Source organism: Spermophilus citellus (assembly GCF_964194105.1).
Source record: "Spermophilus citellus genome assembly, chromosome: 5".
Classification (NCBI taxonomy): domain Eukaryota; kingdom Metazoa; phylum Chordata; class Mammalia; order Rodentia; family Sciuridae; genus Spermophilus; species Spermophilus citellus.
The window spans coordinates 67,544,086-67,563,427 of NC_138186.1; the positions used below are offsets into that span (position 1 = coordinate 67,544,086).

Genomic DNA, 19,342 nt, shown 5'->3' on the forward strand with positions numbered 1-19,342 from the left:
ATTAGAGCATTACTTTTTAAATGAAGTTACCAGTAATTGTGTGCTCTCAAGGAACTCTTTCACAATTGAGATCTCCTAGCATAAGCATATTTTCACAAAATGGCTACTTTGTTGTCCAGACTGAACCCTTCGTCAAGCACTGGGTCTAGCCACAAGCTGATCAGTATTTCCTGAGCAGACACTGTGCATTCCTGCCTCGATGCTTTTGCCAAGTGTTGCTCTACCTGAGAGAACTCTTCCCACCCCTCCCTATTGTATATAAGTCCTCCCTACCCTCAGAACCCAGCTGAAACCAAGCCTCCTTCATGAAAATTTTACTACCTGGTCTACCACCTATCATGTGTGCTTCTGAATATCAGTAGTCCTTAATTTCTGTTCTATCAATTTACAGTTATCATATCTTATAAAACATGTATATTCTGCCCCCCCCACATATATATTTATATATATATTTCTCCCCATCCCCAGATTTAGGTTTATCCAAAAGAGTTTGTAAGTCTCTCAAGGACAAGGAACATAATAGACACTTATTTCTATTTCTAGTGTTAATATGGTGCACTGAGATGTGGCAGGAACTCACTAATTATATTATTGAGCATCAAGTCCCAAACTACCTTTGGTTCCCAACTTTATGACAACCACCTTCCCATTTGAAAAAAAAAATGGCCAAAATCAGTTCTAAGCAAGCTAAAAAACAAAAACAAAAACTGTTGCTTAAATGGTATGTATTGATACAACTAAAACCCAAAAAAAAAAGTATTAAAAGATGGGGGTTTATTCATTTAAAAAAAAATGCATTCCTACGCTTTAAGATAATTCATGCATCATGTCAGTATATTCCATAAATAGAAACATTAATATGGATTTGTCTATCTGAAAAAGGATTTAGGAAAGGACATTTCTCTTTGCAATGGGACAGCTGAAGAGGTGTAATTTAACAACTTTCAGAGGCCCGTCACCGCGGTGATTGAGGTGGACAGACGGCATGGACATGACCAAGGACCTTAAAAGACACAAACAGGTGGGAGAGTGTGCTGGGGGTGGGCAGGAGGCCGGAGAGTACATAAAGGAGGAGGCTCGCCTTCAGAGAGCAGACAAGAGAAGGCAGGGAGTGGGACTGAGGAAGAGATCTAAACCCAGGTCCCATCTGGACAGGACACAGTCAGAGGTAAAGCTGGAACAAATAATAGAATTAAAGAATGCAAGAGAGAGAGAGAGAGAGAGAGAGAGAGAGAGGGAGAGAGAGAGAGAGAGAGAGGTGGAGATGGCGGGCACAGGTGGGGAAAGGCAGACCATACAGTGAGGAAGAGGAATGCAAATAAAGAAGATGGTTTCTGGGTGTGATTAGAAGAGAGATTAAAGAGATAAGAGTGAAAGGAAAGGAGGGAAGGCAGAAAGGGAATAAGTAAGGAGACAAAATAAGTAATAAGTGCTCAAGTGCTGATCTAAATGCTTAGGAAGTCACCAGGCTGTTAGGAGAGCTGGAAGAGTCACAGCCATACCCAAGAGGGGACCATCAGAAAGATAGAAGCAGGCAATTTAAGTAGCTAGCTACTGGGGCAAAAAAAAAAAAAAAAAAAAAGAAAGAAAAGAAAAAAATAGAAGATAGAAAAGGTGAGAAGCAGGAGAGGGAAAACCCAAAGGAGACACTGGCCCAGAAACCTTTTTAACTTTCTGTAAGAATCTTCAAGGCCCCAAACTAGGCCAAGATTCTGACTGACATTTCTGAGCTCACCAGCTGCTGTTTCCTTGAGAGGATTCTGACAGGAAGGCACAGAAATGCAAGCCAACCTTGCCAGCTCTGGAAATAAATAAATAACAATCCATGTTCTAAACACCTCCATGGGGGCAGAAGCCTGCCGGGAAGGAAGCCCACAGAGGAGGAGGGACCCGCCCACAACTTTTCCCCAGGTAGGTACTGAGCCATCCCGCATGCTGCTTTCTCCTCTAATCGTCCCCTGGCCGTTCCTGTCTTGCCCATCTGTCTTTCTTTCTTTGTGAATTTTTTGGGAAGCCCTGCAGGTGATCCGCTTCTGTCATCTGAAGCCAGCATGACAGAGTCTATAGGAACAGGTGAAACTCCAAGTCCTGCATCTCAAATGCAGGGGAGGACAGCGAGAATCCAGGTCCATCAGGCAGAGCAGACAAAAGAGAGATGAATGAGAGAAACAGCCCCCACCTCAGTGTTGTGCATGAGAGTGACTCCTGGGCTAGTGCTGAGGAGGGATGTGCTTTCTGTGCACTGGGGCCAGAGGCAAAGGCTCAGGAGGAGCAGGGTGGGCCTGAGAGATGCAGGGACAATGAAAAGCAGCCTAGGGAAAGACAGTTAACCTAAACAAGGGCTACCAGTGTCAGGAGTGAGTGATGAGAGGTTGACAGCATGCGACATCCAACTTGCGGCTTGCCTTTTGTGTGCTTTTGCAAAATATTTTAAATGTACGCTAATTTTTTTCAAAGCAATGTAAAGGAATTTATTTTCCATATGTCATTTACCTCAAATATTCAATTGTCAAAAGAGACTGGGTTTCAGGTAACTTTACAGACCTCCCTACTAAGTCACTGTGAACTGTTACGGCTTATTTAAGAAACGAAGTCCACGAGCCATGTATTTAAAAAAAAAAAAAAAAACTAGGACAAGAATCCAGTGCCCCTGATTTGTTTCCTGACTTTAATCAATTTCTAATCCTCATTCAGCTGAATAGGTACACTTTTTTAAAAGTAAAGAAATTTTGGAGAGAATGAGATTCATTGTTATTCTGTATGATTATGTTGTTATATCACCATTATGATCCTTCTGCAAACATTATATGAGGTCATGTGAGCCAGTGGCCCTCTGCTGGGCTATCTTCTTAAGAAATCCATTCATTTCATGTTGTACCTTTTCTATAGCAAACACCACTAAAGATATATAGGTAAAAATTGCACTTAAAGAGTTTTTTCCAAATAGCACATGACTGCTCAAGCCAAAATCCTTGGCAACTTCCCAAACAGCGTTTCCCCATCTATGGAGAGCTGTCTGTGTCTGTACCACAGATGGTGAAAGCACCCACAACAATACTCTTCAAAAAGACTCACACCTTCCTGGCTTCCATTGGCTTTCACTTCTCTTCCTCTTCTTTCTCTTTTTAGGAGGCTCAGAATGTAAGGCCAATTCCTTGCCTTTGGCCTCCACAGCATCAGAAACATAGACCATAGACCTAGGGTGTTCATTCTCCACATGGTTCCTGGCCAGCACCTTGCTAGAAATGCAAACCCTGGATCCTACCCCAGGCTTCTGGAATCAGAGACTGATGGGGACTCAGAAGTTTGTGTTTTAGCAAGTTGTTAGGTGATTCTGGTGCACTAAATTAGGAATTTATGATTTTTTCTTAAAGTGCTGTTTCCTGAATCCACAGTGTTCAGTCTCCTCACAGGTATGATAGTGATTGCCAACAGGGATAAATTAAAGGAGACCCTTCAACAAGTAGTAATTTTTTGGTTCCACTTCATTATTTTTTTCATCTGTAAAGTAAGAATGTTTGGACAATAAGTTACTGGTTATGGTGCTTAAATCAATATCTGCCGCACAGTAGGTTCTCCACAAGGGTGGTGAAGATTTTTCTGCTTTCCACTTACTATGCAAAAGGCCTTCACCAGGTTGTTGAGAAACAAAAACAAAACAGTGCCTCTAAGAGGGGAACTAGATATGTACAGATTTCAGGCACAGACAGAATTAGACTGCAAGGTAAGATGTGACATATTGTATGACCAATTATAAACAGTAGGAATGAAGAAGAGAAAACTTGCTGATGGAAATGTTTTATGACCTGAATCATAAAGGAAGAATAAATTTATGAGGATGGGTAAAGGGAAAATAACATCCCAGGTAGAAATTGAGCATCAAGAACATTGAGAAGATAGGATATTAGTGATTGATGTGGTCTCTCTGCTAACATATGTTAACTATTCACCTTATGAAGAGGACCCTCCCTGGTTTGGGGTCTAACCATTCACTCCCATGTTTGCAGAGATTCTTCCTTTAATCCACATTAATAATTTCCCTTATACTTCTATGAAGTGAGTCCTTTTAACTCCTCTGGCCACTTGAAAAGGAATAATAATATGGCAGTGACTGCACCCATGCCGATTCCTGGGTTCTCCCAGGTCACTTATTAAGGCAAGTTTGAGATCAAGTTAGAGAATCTGCACAGAATCCTGTGATTCCAATGTTCACTCAGGCCTGAAAGTGACTCCATAAGGCAGATCTTCCCCAAATTTGCTGAGCATAAAATTCATCTGGGAGTTCCCATAAACAAGGTGAACCATTCCTGTGGAGATTCTGTTTCCATAGCTCTAGGGTCTAGGGAACAGGATTCATAGATATATCTTTAATAATATTTAACAGGATTCTTACTAAGCGCCTCCGTGGCCCTAAGAATCAGACAAGGTTGGGAAATACTGCATATTAGAATGAATGCATATTTTGGATTAAAGAGAAACCTCAAGTCATAGGCCTGACATTCACTAGCTATGTGATTTTGTCAAGTTTTATAACCACTCTCTGCCTCCAAATCAATTAACCTGCTTGAAACAGTTTTGTCATGCATAATAAAATGTACTTCGCGGGTTTGCTGTAAGCATAACATTCTAAGCAAATGGCTCAGTGTAATGCTGACTCCCTCTCCTCCCCATGCCCCACCCTCCCCTGAAGTTCCAGCCCCAGTTCTCCTGGATGAGTAGCAGGGCAAAGACAAAAGTGGTAGTGAAATGTCACCGATACTCACACTCGCCTCTTCTGAGAAAGGTGGCAGAATGCCTGCAGGGAGCAAAGGTGGGCTCTTGGAGCTGGCATTGCTCCTGGCTGTCCCGGGGAAGTTAAAACAGGACTCATGATCAGATCCACATTCAGAACTGGTCAGTCCTCTAAAAATAGCAGGGCATTCTGGCTGAGCTCCAGGAAAAAGAAGGTCCTACCCTGATATACTACCCCATGTTTGCCTTAAAAGGAGGCAGCTCTACTCTAAGTCCTACCTCCTCAGCCAGATGATGGTAAGTCCCAAACAATTTGGCTTTGACTTGCTGAACTCCAGAATAGCTTGTTTCATGGACAGCCACCAAGAACACCAGGAGTAGATACCAGAGCATAAGGTCACAAGTCATTAGATTTTGGAGTGGGTACATCTGTGAGGTTATTCCTCCTGCAGACACTAGCAGAGTTCTGATCCTAATAAAAGCATACTGTTTTCAGCTGTTCAAAGCTTGCAGTTTGGACTCAGAGAAGAAACAGGGAAAGCTAAGCTGCCTACATTAGGAAGTGAGCTACAGGTGATGTCCTACATAGTCCTGGTTTCCTGTCTTCATCCAGCAAAAGACTGACGAGTTAAGTCAGATCTCTCGCCAGAGGGCAAATGTCTTGTAGTCAAAAAGGAGCAACCGAGCATCTCACCATATGTATTCTTTCTAAAGTACCTGAAAACCAGACTGAGGTCCTGAAAACTCACCTCCTATAATTACTCTTGTTAGAAATGATACTGGTGGATAACCTTCCTTAAAGAATTATTTTCAAACATAGGAAAATCCTTAAACTTTTCTTTTTAAAGCAGCCAAAATTGTGGAAGGAATATCTTTTGATAATATTTAAGCTTTCCCAAGTATCTTTGAATCACCCCTTGCCTGGAAAACAATTGTTATTTTAATGAAAGCTTTTAAGTTAGATTAGATCAATTGTAAAGACTTCCAAGAAGTGTTGCTGCGTTGATATTAATTAATATATTAAGTAGCATTAATAATAAAGACCATTTATTAAATTTCTAATACATGGCATTTTATAGAAGCCTATCTCATGGACGTGTCCTGCTGAGTACACACCATTATTACATTATTCCATTATATATGAGGCAACTCAGGCTCAAAGATGTTAAGCAGCTTGCTCAGGGTCACAGATGCCTGTGCTGTGCTCTTCCTCCCTGCACCCCCTTCAGCCAAAAACCCTGACCACAACATTATGTTAGTCTCTAATTCAAACTTCTCCTTATCTCATCCTTGATTTTTCCCAAATCCAAGAGGCTCTGTAAGGACCATCAATGGGAATTCACCATTCTCTTGTCTCTGTAATGTCATGTTTGGATCATTTGTGTTCAAATGCATAGTGTTTTGCTCAGAGAAAGAAAAGAACAAAAGCCATGACTGCCATTTATGCTTTTAATACTATTTTTATTGTCACTTAAGTCCTGATGGTTTTAAATGGTTCTTACTACCAAGGAACAAGAGAACAGATAGCTTTATCATTTAAGGCTTTTGAACAATTTTCCAGTTATGATGAGGCAGGGCTGGGAGGTAGGGAATAAATCTAGTTTTCAACAATATATTGAGTGACATTGTATGCCACCATTGGCCTATTCTCTTAAGAGACAGCAGACCTTCACATATGTTATCTCATTAATCTTCAGGCTACCCTTTGGTGGGCAGATGGGGTTACACCACTGCTATTTTCAGATAAGTGGCCTAGGATCTGGGACAGAGATGAGAAGAAAGGTGGTCATTTTGCCAATATCACACTGCACACAGTGGCCCGGTGGCATGTCACATCTCATGATTCTCCCCATTAATGCCACCTACCAAAGTCAGACAGCAAACTAAACAGTGTGGAAAAACCTACACCCAATTATGTATCAATGTCTTTCACCCTATGCAAAAAACAGAGAAACATCTTCCCTATTCTAGAATATTCCCCCCCCCTTTTTTGCCATTTCTGAAATGTGTTCATTTTATTGTAGGTTTTTGTTTTGCTTTGTTTTGTGTTATATTGTTTCCAGTCTACTTTCCACTCTGTTTTCAAATATGTTCCATAAATCTTCTTCCTAGCATCTTAAATTAGATGCCCAGGGAAAGCGGAAGGAGGGTTTAGACAAGACTTTCACTATAAATATTCCCACTTTAAACTTTCTCTTGACTTTCAGAATTCATTGTACATTCTATATGAATAAGAATTTCGTTTACAGGACTCTTGAACTGTCGTGTAATTGGTTACCCACATTTTATTTACTTTGTTTCTTGCAGATTTTGAAATGAACTTTTAAGTAACTTTTGATCATATGAGGTTGGGTTTAACAAAAACAAAGCAATTCTTATCCAAATGTTGGACACAGTAGGACAATTAGCACTCTCTTGGCTATTTCAAATATTTTCCCTGAACCTCTTCTCCATTTGTGTTTTACATGAGTTCATCACCTCACCTGGGATTCAGCCTGGGTCATGAATAGTTAAGTTTCTTTTTTTATTATTTATTTATTTTATTTATTCATTCATTTATTTGTAGTTGTAGATGGAAAGAAATGCCTTTATTTTGTTTATTTTTATGTGGTGCTGGGCAAGTGCTCCACCACTGAGCCACAGCCCCAGCCCCAAATAGCTGTTTCTTGAAGCTGGCTCTTCTAGTTCTTTAGACCATAAAACTCAAGGGTCCCTCTTATCTATCCCTCTTATCTTATCACATGTCATCCCTTTGGAGGATTTTTTTTTTTTTTTTGGTGAGGGGGCAAAGAAATTTGTTAAATTATGCAACATAATAATTAATATTTTACCTCATATACACTGCAATGCTTCATGGCCTATTTCAAAAGCTTTTAAGTAGTGACAAAAGTAGAATAAATAGAAAAGAAATATGGTATAACTGTTAAATATATAACACATAACAAAAGTGTGTCACAAACTGCTTTGGAGGATCTTGATCTGACAAATCTATCTAGCTAAAATGAACATCGACTCTACTCTTAGGTTCTCTGAAAGACAGGAGACATTTACATTTTCTCAAAGGCACAAAACAGCTTCTCCTTTGACCTGAGGACCTCCCCTCCCATCTGCCCCTGATAGTGTGCTGATACCTGACCGCTGCCCCCAAATTCTCACTTTTATAAAGTTTGTACTTGATTCTAGGAGATAATTGTTTTCAGAGCCAAACCTGATATAACCACTGAATTTGATTAAATGAGATATTGACCATTTCCTAGGTCAACCAGAAAGATTTCAAGTGGGATGCCAAGGATATTTTCCAATATTCCTAAAAAACAAAATATGATTTCTAAATTACCACTATCAGACCTCAAAAGCAAAGCTGCAGAATGTACACTGAGTTTCCCTCCCTCCTTCCTTCCCGCCTTCCCTCCTTCCTTGCTTTCTTTAAATACCTCTTACCTTCCATACCTCTCTCCATGGGTGGATCCAAGGCTGCCCTCCAATCTTATTAGTTTTTTAAAGGAATTACCTTTTGCATATTTGTAAATCATTTCTTTTCAATGACCTTCATGTTTCTCATTGGTAAAACCAGATAAAACAGCTACTGCTTCATAGAACCGTGAGCATTCAGGGTGGGCACCTAAATCAAGCACTGAAGATGATCCTGCCATAGAATACATGCTTGAGAAGAGTTAGTTGTTACTGTTATTAGATGCCATTAACCACATTGCTAATGTTTCTTTGGGGTCTAATTCTTCCCGTAGCATACTTCTCCTTGTTTCCTGGCAGAGAATTAGATGCCATGAAGCTCAAAAATTCCATCTCTCCCTCAGCCAAGAGGGTGGCAGATCCAGACCCAGTGTGACTCAACAGCTGTCCCCCCAACCCCTCCCGAGGCTCAGGCCTCACAGACAGTGGGGGAGGTGATGGGCTGGGGGAGCAGGAGCCCAACAAAAGATCCTTCCACAGTGAACAATGGTGCTTGGATTGCTGCGCCTGCCGGCCCCCAGCAGCTGCAGCCCTCAATGAGCTCCCAAGCAGGCATCCAGTAGAAAGTACAGTAGGGTAGGGTGCGGGTGTAAGTGGCTGGCTGAGCACAAGCAGAATGTGTCTGGGTTGGAGTTACTCTTTTTGTTAATCTTCCCTTTCCTGGATTCCAAACATTAACAAAGAATCGTATCAAAAGGTACAATGCAACAGCATTGAGTTAATTAATAGCAAAAACAAAGAATTTGCTACGCTGTAACTGTGCCAAAATGAGTCAGTAAAACTTGGTGCAGTTTATCTCTGAACAAAGAACAGGGGAAGAGATCCCATCCCCACTGGCACTGCTATTCCTCACAGATTTATTCCAGTATGGTTTGCAGGGATTTAGGATGGATTAGTTCCCAGCGGTCTTCTCTGTAAGGGTTCCCCACCTGGGCACCAGGAAAGATGGGAGTGGCCCACTTCTGAAGTGCGGAGGGCTCCTGGACGACACTGCTTCCTGAGGCCACATGCTTCTTTATATCCCCATATGGATTACTTTGCTATGGAATGTAAGGAAGTGTGTGGTTTTGGCAAGTGCCTCTTCGCTCGCCCCGCAGCCCCACCCACAGCACAGGCCAGGTGACAGCTCCTCATCCAGGTTTTGTGCCAGGAGGTTATCTGCAGCCCCAACCAAAGACCCACCCCACAGCTCCCTGTCTCCTCTTGAGACTTCTCTCTCAGTGCAAGGTCTCAGGCCCCTGGCTGATGCCCCCTGAGGCCTCTCTATGACCAGCTTTCCACACCACCCCTCCTCTGGCCTGCTTGGTGAGGAGAGGCCACATCCCCCAAAGATTTCTCCCAAGATCTGCCCTCACCCCTGAGTTCCTTCCTCCCTGAAATGGAATGTTTCCACTAACCAAACTGAATCGTGCTTCCTTAGTAACCATCTGTATCATAGGTCTATGGCAGTCCGTCCATTTCTAAGGGTTTTTGTTACAGACAGAGGGCATGATGTTACAGCCACAGTGAGTGATGCCCCCCTCCTCCCAAGTCTCCTGACCCTGCCCTGGTGTCCTTTCTACTTCATTCCATAATCCTGGCACAGAGTGCTGCTTCTAGGAGAGGCTGTTTGAGGAAAAGGTTAGATGCTGAAATAGTGGCCAAATAAATTAATAAAAAATCAATGGCCCAGTTCCTTTCTCCTCTAAACCTGTACCCCAGTGTTGTCAGCTCTGACTCTCCAGGGACTGAGCCCACACCAAAAAAGACTTGGGCTTGTAGGGGAAAGCCCTGAGCCAGGAGACACCACCGGACCTGAGACTCATACCATTAGCCACTGCAGTTTCAGAAGCTGGAACTGAAGATGGAGGGACCCACACACACACTAAAGCTGTAGTTCTGGGCCGGCTTTGTGCATCCCACGACTCTCCCTCCTTGTTTTCAGTCTGAGCGTGTGTGACAAAAAGGTTGGGGCCACATGAGTTTCTAAGCAGAACCACAGAAGGAAACACCACAGGATTTGCATGCAGAGACACACAGGAGGGACTTGTAAAGTGGAACTGAGTAGCACAGGGCAAGGACACAGAGGAGAACAGGGAGGAAAGGAAAGGAAGAGGGGATGATAGGCCTGTTTGCTAGACAGATGGCTGGAGATGGAGACGCCTCCCCTCAGAGGAGCCAGCATGCAGAGGGCACCAGGTAGACTCCCCCATACCCCTGACCAGCTGCAGCCACACTGGTACTCCCCATCTATCTCTTCCAGGAACCGGGCAGGTATCTAGTGTCTCCAGGACATCCCCACCTGTACTCTTGGAGGCAGAGGAACAGAAGACCTGGGCAGTTACAGGAATGAGCACAGAAACTTAAAGCTTTAGATCAGGGATCTCTCAATAGATTCTTGCCCCTCTCTGTGGGCTTTTTGGCATTTTTATGGTTGTCACGCTTGCAGGGTTCCAGGCATCCAGAGTGTGGAGACTAGAAATGCTGCTAAAAGTCCCAGAGCAGCCCCCCACAGCTAAGAATTGTCCAGCCCAAAATATCAGTATGCTAAAGTCAAGAAAGCCTGCCTTTGACACTGATTCTTTGAATAAATATGGTGTATGATGCTGGTATATTACAGCACTCTGTATTTGCCAAAGGAAACTGCTGTTCTTTATTCTATATCTTGGTCTTCGTGTTTATAAAAGCGGAGCCTCAGGTTGTGCATCTCTCCAGTGAAAACCCTTCCCTTTTCTAAATCATGCCTGAACTACACATTGCTTTTCTACCCTGAAGGGTGATCTCATGTCATCTGCTCAGAAATGCGGGGGGAGGGGGGGGGGCAAGTTGTATGGGTGGGTGTGTTGCAGGGGGAGGGGCAGAACATGAGCGAAGAAGAGGCCAGAGATGGTGGAGGAACTGTGTCTGGAACTGAAGAAGTTGCCCTGAAAGAGGCTTGTTCTCCTGCACTGGACCCGGCCTTTCTCAGTCCTGATTTCAGATTGCCTGGCTGCTCCCTGCCCTGCAGTTGCCACTCCCTTGCTAAGAGGAGGATGGCCAGAGGACAAGCAGGCCGGTAGCAACCCCATGACACCTATGTCATGGGGAGGAGGAGGACACAGAAGGTAAGATGATGACTGCAGAGTCAAGAGGATGCATGCAAAAGAGAAGGGAACTCAGTCGAAGACAGAAGCATCATTATCACCCTGTACAGACCATTCTAGAATCATGCCTTATTCTGTGGTACCCAACTGTCTTATCACCATCATCATGGTGTGCTTTTTTTAAAATTTCCCTTTGTGTGTGTGTGTGTGTGTGTGTGTGTGTGTATGTGTGTGTGTGGTTCTGGGGTTGAACCCAAGCCCTTGCAGCCTGGACAAGTGCTCTTCCACTGAGCTATATCTTCAGCCTTCACAGTTCATTTCTTCAGAGTCCTATTGAGAGCCATGATGTCTGAGATACCTTCTTCATTCCAGACTGGGCTCCCAAACTGGAGTCCATCTGGCAGAGTCCACTTGGCTGGTTACACCACTTCTAGATTTCCTGATTTATGGTTTTAAAAATGTCGGGGATAAATAAAAATCCTTGCAGCTGAGGGAAAGGAAACACTCACAGAGCAGCCAGGAGTTGAAAGTGGAACTCTTGGCTTCAAAAGCAATTAGAATTGATTCCAGGATTTTCCCTCCATCCTGCTGGTCTCTATCGTGCCCACCAGGGACCCCATGCACCTTTGCTTTGTTAAACCTCATGACACACAGGCAAGTTTGGTATGATCTCTCATGGCATAAATGGAATTTTTGGTGCATTGTAATGCTACATAACAGTGGGATTCATTACACCAAACTCATACTTGCACACAAGAAACAGACTTAAAGACGCTATATAACTTTCTAAAAGGAAAAGAAAAAAAAAAGACAGGGAAACATCAGTGGGATTTGAACCAGATAAATGTGATTCCACGGCCATGCACTTTCTATTGGATGACCCCTCTCCTTATCAGGAAGAGGAGATAAAAAGGCATGGAATGCCTAGACCCCAGGGAGAGGACAGCTTTCTACACTCATTCAAACTCTCCTCTCTGCCCTCCTCTTCCCTACCTTCTCCAATACCTTACGGAGACAGCCAGCCTGCCTTTTGGGGGACTGTCTCCTTAATCAATTCCATGCCCTAGGAATAGGGAGAAGCCAGTGGGTACTCCTCCTGCTCCTGCTGGGCCAGTGGTTCTCAAACTTCCTGCCCATCTGCTGAAGGGCCTGTTTCTAGCCCAGTCCCCACATGTTTTGGGCCGGTGAATGTTGCCCTGTAACTTCTCACATCCTGGGATCCAGGAATCTTTAAAATCTACACGAATCAAAAATTTCCCCACTTCCCTTGAAATACTGCTTATTCAATTTGTCAAACCAAATCTCAATGTCTGTGGCTGCAAGAATGAAGAAATCAATTGCAGTTATGTTCAGATAGTAGAAAATCATAAGGCAATGAAAATTAGTAACTGCAGCTAACACACTGATATGCCTGAATCTTACAAATGTTTTAAGTAAAAATATCAAGGCCACTTAGGATATCATTATATATTAGAATATTCATGAACCTTTTTTTAGGAACATGTGCATAAATGGTAAAAACCATGAAGAACAACATTTAAAGTATAAGAAAAAATAAACTTCATGTTACTGTTATCTCAAGGGGGAACATAAAGAGATAAATTGAGAAAAGGATTCAGGAAGTCTAAACAGTGTAGAAGAGTAAAAAAAAAAATAAAGCTCCTTTTTTTAAAGGTAGATGGTTGTTTTTGAGTATTGCTTTTACCACTATGTGTCCTTACTTACATTTGTGTCACACATAACCTTTTATGATTTTAGTTTTATAATTACAGCTTTTAGACATAGTTAGATTATATTTTTACTCAAATGTGAGATATTTAAAGAACATAAGCCGAAATGTTAATTTATTTTGGAAGATGAGAGGAGAAAGAATCATGGGAAACTGTCATAATTTTATATTGTTTTTGCTGTTTGTGATGTCTCTATTTGAAAAAAAAGAATAAAGATTAAAGAATGGAAATAAATTGAAGTCACACAATGCAAAATATAATCTATGTGTGATTTCTGCAGATCATGTGGGAGGATGTTCTGGGCGCGGGCTCCCAGGGTGAGATGCGTCCTAATGCTGGTTCTTTCTGTGTTCCAGGCATGGACGAGTGAGGCTTGAACACCCCAGGCTATCTGCACATGAGAGGCTGCAGTCACCTCCCAAGGGAGCTGCCCCCTGCTCTGGCTGGTCAAACGGAACCAAGTCCGTCTTCCTGAGAGGTTTGGTCCCCTTCAACCAGCTACAGCAGGGCTGGCAATGTCGGTCCCTGGAGAAACAGAAGAGAGTCACCTGGGGCTGAAATTACCTACCAAAACTTTCTTTGTGAAATCGACTCTGGCTTTGCCATCACACTCCCATGTCCCCAGGAAAGAAGAAAGGAGAATCCCTAGCATCAAATGTGAACAAAGGTTTCATACTCAACACACAGCTCTATACCTGTGCATCCACAGCCAGATCCACTCACGTGCCCTTGACACACAGTTCGTCATGGCCTTGGTCATGGAGTTGGTGCCAGCCAGGGGAAAAGCACAAGATAGGGAAGACAGGGCTCCTGTCCGCAGGGGCTAGCAGCCTGAGTAAGGAAATCAGACATACTTCTTAACAAGTCGCCAAATATGCCTGGGACACTGTCTATCATAGAGCCTTTATTGACTCATGCAGCCCAGGATATCTATTACTGAGGAATAGGCACCTGTTTTGGTTTACTTATCTGTTGAATGGGGATAATGATACCTACCACATATGGCTTCATGTGAAATGAATATATGGAAAGGAGTTAGAAAGCTCTCATAATTGTTCCCTGTTGTTAAGGAGGAATGCTGTTTAATTTCAAATTTCTTTTTCAAAATTTATGTCTTTAATGGTGTACACAGAAGTGTGCCTGGAACTTTGTTAATATAGGATAAAATTTTTTTTTATATAAACACATGTGTTCCCACACTATACTTGAACAAAGTGTGTCATAAGAGTGCCCAGAGCCCACACAGTGGCCACCCAGGGAACCAGGTGCTGCCTACTCAGGCTTTGAAGTCAGGGAAACCTGAGTCTGAATTTGCCCCTCACAGATGAGCCATGGTATATCCCCTTTTATGGCCTCACTTTACCTGGCATAAACTTGAGTTTCCTCCTCTATAAACTGGGGTCAATGATACCTACCTCAAACTGGCTGAGATTTTAAGAACACAGTCTTTGTAAAGAGCCAAATATAAGCCCTCAAGAAATAGTAGCTGCTAATATTTGGCTGTTGTGTCAATGGCACAAGGACAGACAATGCTGTGTCCGGCACTCGCACCTGTGAGGGAAGGACCTAAATAAATAGATAAATATTCCAACTGTTAATTTTACTTGCAAGTAGCATGTTGTCATCATATTATGTATTAATAGTATGTAGTAAGTTTTACTAAAAACCAACCTCACACATGCAACTGATATCACTACTTGAAGAAATATCCTGCCCAGAAAGGCTTCATGGATGAATGCTACTGAGATCAAATATGTAACCACGTGTCCTCCTGAACAGGCAAAAGCCATGTAGTGCATATCCCAAAGATCAGCCCAGAATGTGATTTAGACGTGAGTGTTGGAACTAAATATCTAATTCAAATCTCAGCCCCTCTACTCATCAGCTATGTTACCTTGGGCAAATCACATGACCTCTCTGGGCCTGTGTCTTTGTTGATAGAGTAAGAATATCCATAATAGTTTCTACCTTCTACGGTATGTATAGAAATAAAATGAATTTACATGTAAAGGCCTAACTGAATTGGGGACATACTAAGTCCTCAAGAGTTTTTATCTTGGGCACGGTACTGAAGTGTTCCTAAAATTAAATTGGTGTTTAATAAAAGCTTATTTAGTAAATGATCATCTTCTTGATTTGTTTATTCTATACACAAACCATGAATTGTATAATTTCTCTTTCAATTATTCCTGCTATTTCTTGAGGTAAGCCCAATGGTTCAAGCCAGTGGTGAGGGTGGGATGGAGCTCCCCTCTGCTTGCCCATTTCTTGGGGCCTGGTGGGGAAGCTGCCCTGGAAGGCAAGGATATGCCTCCAGGAGTACAAACAGTGTGACCTGGAAGCACAGTGAGCATGTATGGTAATTCTTTGCTTTATTTTTGCAAATTTTTATTAGTCTGAAATTATTTCAAAATAAAAAATAATAAAAATTTTAAAAATCACCAATAATACAGCAAAAAAAAAAAAAAAAAAACGCCAACTCAAGTGCAGCTAGAGCTGGGGGACACCTCACCACACCCCAACGACCAGGTTGTTGGGAAGTATAATTCTGTACCTTTTGGAAGTCAAAGGACTTCTGGAAAGTACTAGAGCACATGGGGGTGACTGCTACCACCCAAACTACCCCAACCCTTCCGCAAAGCATTTTTGGGGACCACTGGATGGAAGTGCTTCCAGTCACAGCCTCCATCCAGTCAAGAAGGCCTACGGGTCCCCTGCAGGAACACAACTTCAAGTTTCTAGTTAAGTTTCATAAAACCAGGTTGGGAGCAAATGCATTTCAGCTCCCACTCACCACTGAAATGATGACGGAACCCTTAAGAAGATGTCCATTTTCTGTTGATTTAAATGGTCTTGATATCAGTACCCAAAGTTCCCAAAAGACCAAACCCTGTATTTGAATAAGAAATCAAGTGCAATCAAAAAGAATTGGGCATTCTGCCCCAGGGCTGCTGTCACTCATCTTGCCACTGCCCCCTTTTTGAGGCAGAAATGTAGGTTAAGCCACCCCAGCGGGGCATGTGGTTTTGCTATGGCTGTGTGTCCCTTCAAGTACATTCCTGTATCATCACCAGCCCTGTGCCAGGAAGAGGCTGGTAAGAGTGACGTCAAGCTGTTGAAACACGGTAACTCTGGGTGATCTTCAAAGCAGATCCCACCCCCACCCACACCAGGCCAGCCAGCGTGATCTAGGAGGGAGAAAGTAGCTGCACACAAATGCTGACGCGGGTCCCCGGGAGGAGGTGATGGAAACGGCTCTGGGCAACCCACCAGGCAGAAATTCAGACAAGTGGGAAAATCCCATCCAATGTGGTTCATTAAACGTCTTCAATGTTTTTTCATTAGTAAATATTTCTAAGCAGTGAATTTTTTAGTAGAGACTTCTAGCAATACAGTAATCCATTTCCTCATGAGTTTTTCTTTGGGGAAATTAATATTAGCTACATGTTCCTCTACCCCCAGAATAAATTTCAGATTCTTCTTCCTAGATGGCCAATAAATGGGTCTCGTGTTCTTGAGTTTTTAACTGAAATATCAGAAATTCTTGTTCTCTTAATAGAAAAATCATAAATAAAAGCACACTAATGGGATTATATTTACAAAAATATAGAAACACATGGATGCACACCCAAACTTCCTGATTCCCCCCCACCACCACCACCACCACCACCCCCCCGAAATTTGGTTCAGGGAGCCATGCCCAAGTAATTTCTTTGAAAAACAATTAAATCCTTCCACAGATATTAGGTTTCTCCAGAGAAATAGAACCAATGATTAGGATGAGGGGGTGGGGATGGGGTGGGGGAGAAGGGGAGAGAGAGCCTGATTTATTTATTTTAAAGTAGTATAGCTTTATTGTGGGATGTGGCTTTTGTGGTGCTGGGGATTGAACCCAGGGCCTTGTGCATGCAAAGAAAGCACTCTACCAACTGAGCTATATCCCCAGCCCAAGAGCTTGATTTATTGTAAGGAAGTGGCTCACACAATTAAGGAAACTGACAAATACCCAGGAAGGTCCACCAGAAGCCACAGACCCAGAAGATTCAGTCCAAAGTGAGTGGGAAGGAGGAATTTTTACAGAGTGTCAACCTTTCTGCCTATCCAGGCCTTTGACTGATTGGATGAGACCCACCCACACAGTTCACCAACTTAAATGTTCATCTCATCCCTCTAAGAAACAACCAGAATAATGTTTGACTAAATATCTGGGCTTTTCATGGCCTAGTCAAGTTAACATATAAAACTATAAACAGCACAGCTAGTTTTCTTTAAGTTAGCAAAGAGGCAGAATAGTCTCTGTTTTCTCATAATTCTAAAAACAGAAGAGAAAAAAAATTGTTTATTTTCAGTGTTGCTATTTTAAATTTTTTTACTTCCCCCTTTCTCATATTGGCCTGAGCACCCAAAATATTAATGTGACTATTTTGATACAACTGTTGTTGACATCAGTGATGTTTCGGTATTTACACTCATTTTATGACTCTTTAGAAACAAACCGTTCACATTTCATCTTTTTCTCATTACCAAGTTACATATATAAGCATGCTCATCCCTCCCCAGACTTAATTCACCCCAGATTCCATCCCATCTCCAAACTGCCTCCAACCCCAGACTTTTATCTCTGACTCTAGACAGACAAGGAAGAACATAGTGAAGATGAGTTGAGCCTATTACTCAAACATGTTTTTATTATTTAATAAGAACTAAAGGTTCATGCTTCTTTCTTCATTTCTCATGGAAATGTACCAGTAGCTTCTTCACAGTGGCTTTTAAAAATATTCCTTGTCAGCACACACAAGGGCTTGGGCTAGGCCCAGGAGCTACCTGAAGAAAGAGGTCTCCCTGATGTCTGAGGACCTCAGGAGAACAGCTGGATCATGGATTCTGCCAGTGGTATCTTTTAAGGTAATGTGCATATTTCCTTTTTTCTTTAAACTTCACGGAGGACTACTGTTCAAGAAATTCTATCCAGGGGCCTAAGCTCATAGTAATGCCCGTGTAACGGCCTGACCCTGCCGGACTCAGCTGTTCAGCACATGTGACAGCCCTTGTGGCCCCTTCTCTCCCCCTCCCTCCCCCTGTCTTTCCATATCCTCTTCCAGAAGCAGCAACTGTGGGCACCTTGGAGAACTGCAAAATGCCATCCCAGAAAAACAGCCACCTGTCGGGCAGCTTCTCCCGGGCTTCAACCTCTCCAACCAAGGGTACTTGATGAAACCTGTTAACCAGAGGGACCCTTAGCTCTGCTTGACTCATCCAGACTGGAATGTTCCACTGTGGCATTGGACACCTGCCAAATAAAACACTCTCCACCACAAAGGAACTCTCCTGCCTGTGGCAGTGGATAACACAGATTCATATTCATTATATCATTCTCCAACCACCCCCCTCGATAAAGTACAGAGAAAGGAAGACAAGGAATTCTTTTAAAAATAAGCTATTACAGACGTTCCTTTGGCTTCCAGCCTTTCCGAATGGTGGTTCGGTCTCCCTCAGTGAAGCTTATCCATGTGCTTCATCTGTCACCACAAGAGGGCGCCAGGCATGGGCAGGGCTGGAGGCGTGGGAGGGTGTGAAAGGGTGGAGAAAGAAGGATGGGGAAAACTTTAAAAAGAAAGAAGGGGAAAGGACACTATAAAAAGAAAATGCTAAGAGCAAATACCCTATTTCTGAACTGTATGTCTTTTGAATAAGCAGTTATGTACTTTTAAGTTTTTAGGAAGGAAATTACTCCTTCCTCAAACTGCAATTCTTAAATCTCCAACCATGAAAAGAAAATCTCCAATAATGGAACAGGGAAGTGTTTTTCAATGAACGAGGAAGATTCCAAAACAGACTCAAAGGGATTGATTTGGGTAAAACTTTAGAAAAGAAAAACCCTCCAGGAGTAGAACATGGTGGCGGGCGCAGAGAGATCAAGTCTCTGACCTCTTCAGCTGTGCAGGCATAGGGAGTCATAAACAACCTAAATCTGTTTGCTCAGGATCACTAGGCAATGCTGAGCTGACGTGGATCTGGGGCGAACAGTCTGGGCCTCTCAGAACACACACTGAGCCCGGATCGGCTGAATTCAAGCTCCCGTTTGCCTGCTTCCTGCAGACAAACAGCTGTGACTCAGCACTAATCCATCCGGCTGAAACAACTGGTCAGCCCCTTTCATCCTACAGAGGTAAATGCCTACCGAGCCTTCATAGGTAGTGGCCACAGGTTTGAAACAGGGCTTGGGAGAGACAGTAAGGACCCACCCATTGCATTGGTCGCCCGGCAAAGGGAAACAAACTGTCGCCATTTGCAAGAGATACCACCATGGCAGAGAACTGACGTCATCAGACTGTGGCAGAGGAGATA

General features: G+C 42.8%; 1 long non-coding RNA gene across 2 annotated transcripts; it reads left to right on the forward strand.

Annotated features, from left to right (window-relative positions):
* The first annotated feature begins 1,052 nt into the window (after nt 1-1,052).
* Nucleotides 1,053-15,118, forward strand: LOC308649208. 2 transcript variants are annotated; one of them, XR_014022030.1, is made up of 3 exons: nt 1,053-1,168; nt 1,739-1,911; nt 5,228-15,118. It is a non-coding gene; the product is annotated as an uncharacterized lncRNA (long non-coding RNA). The 2 variants fall into 2 exon arrangements; XR_014022031.1 differs by lacking the exon at nt 1,053-1,168 and having other exon boundaries at nt 1,239-1,911.
* The last annotated feature ends 4,224 nt before the right edge of the window (nt 15,119-19,342 follow it).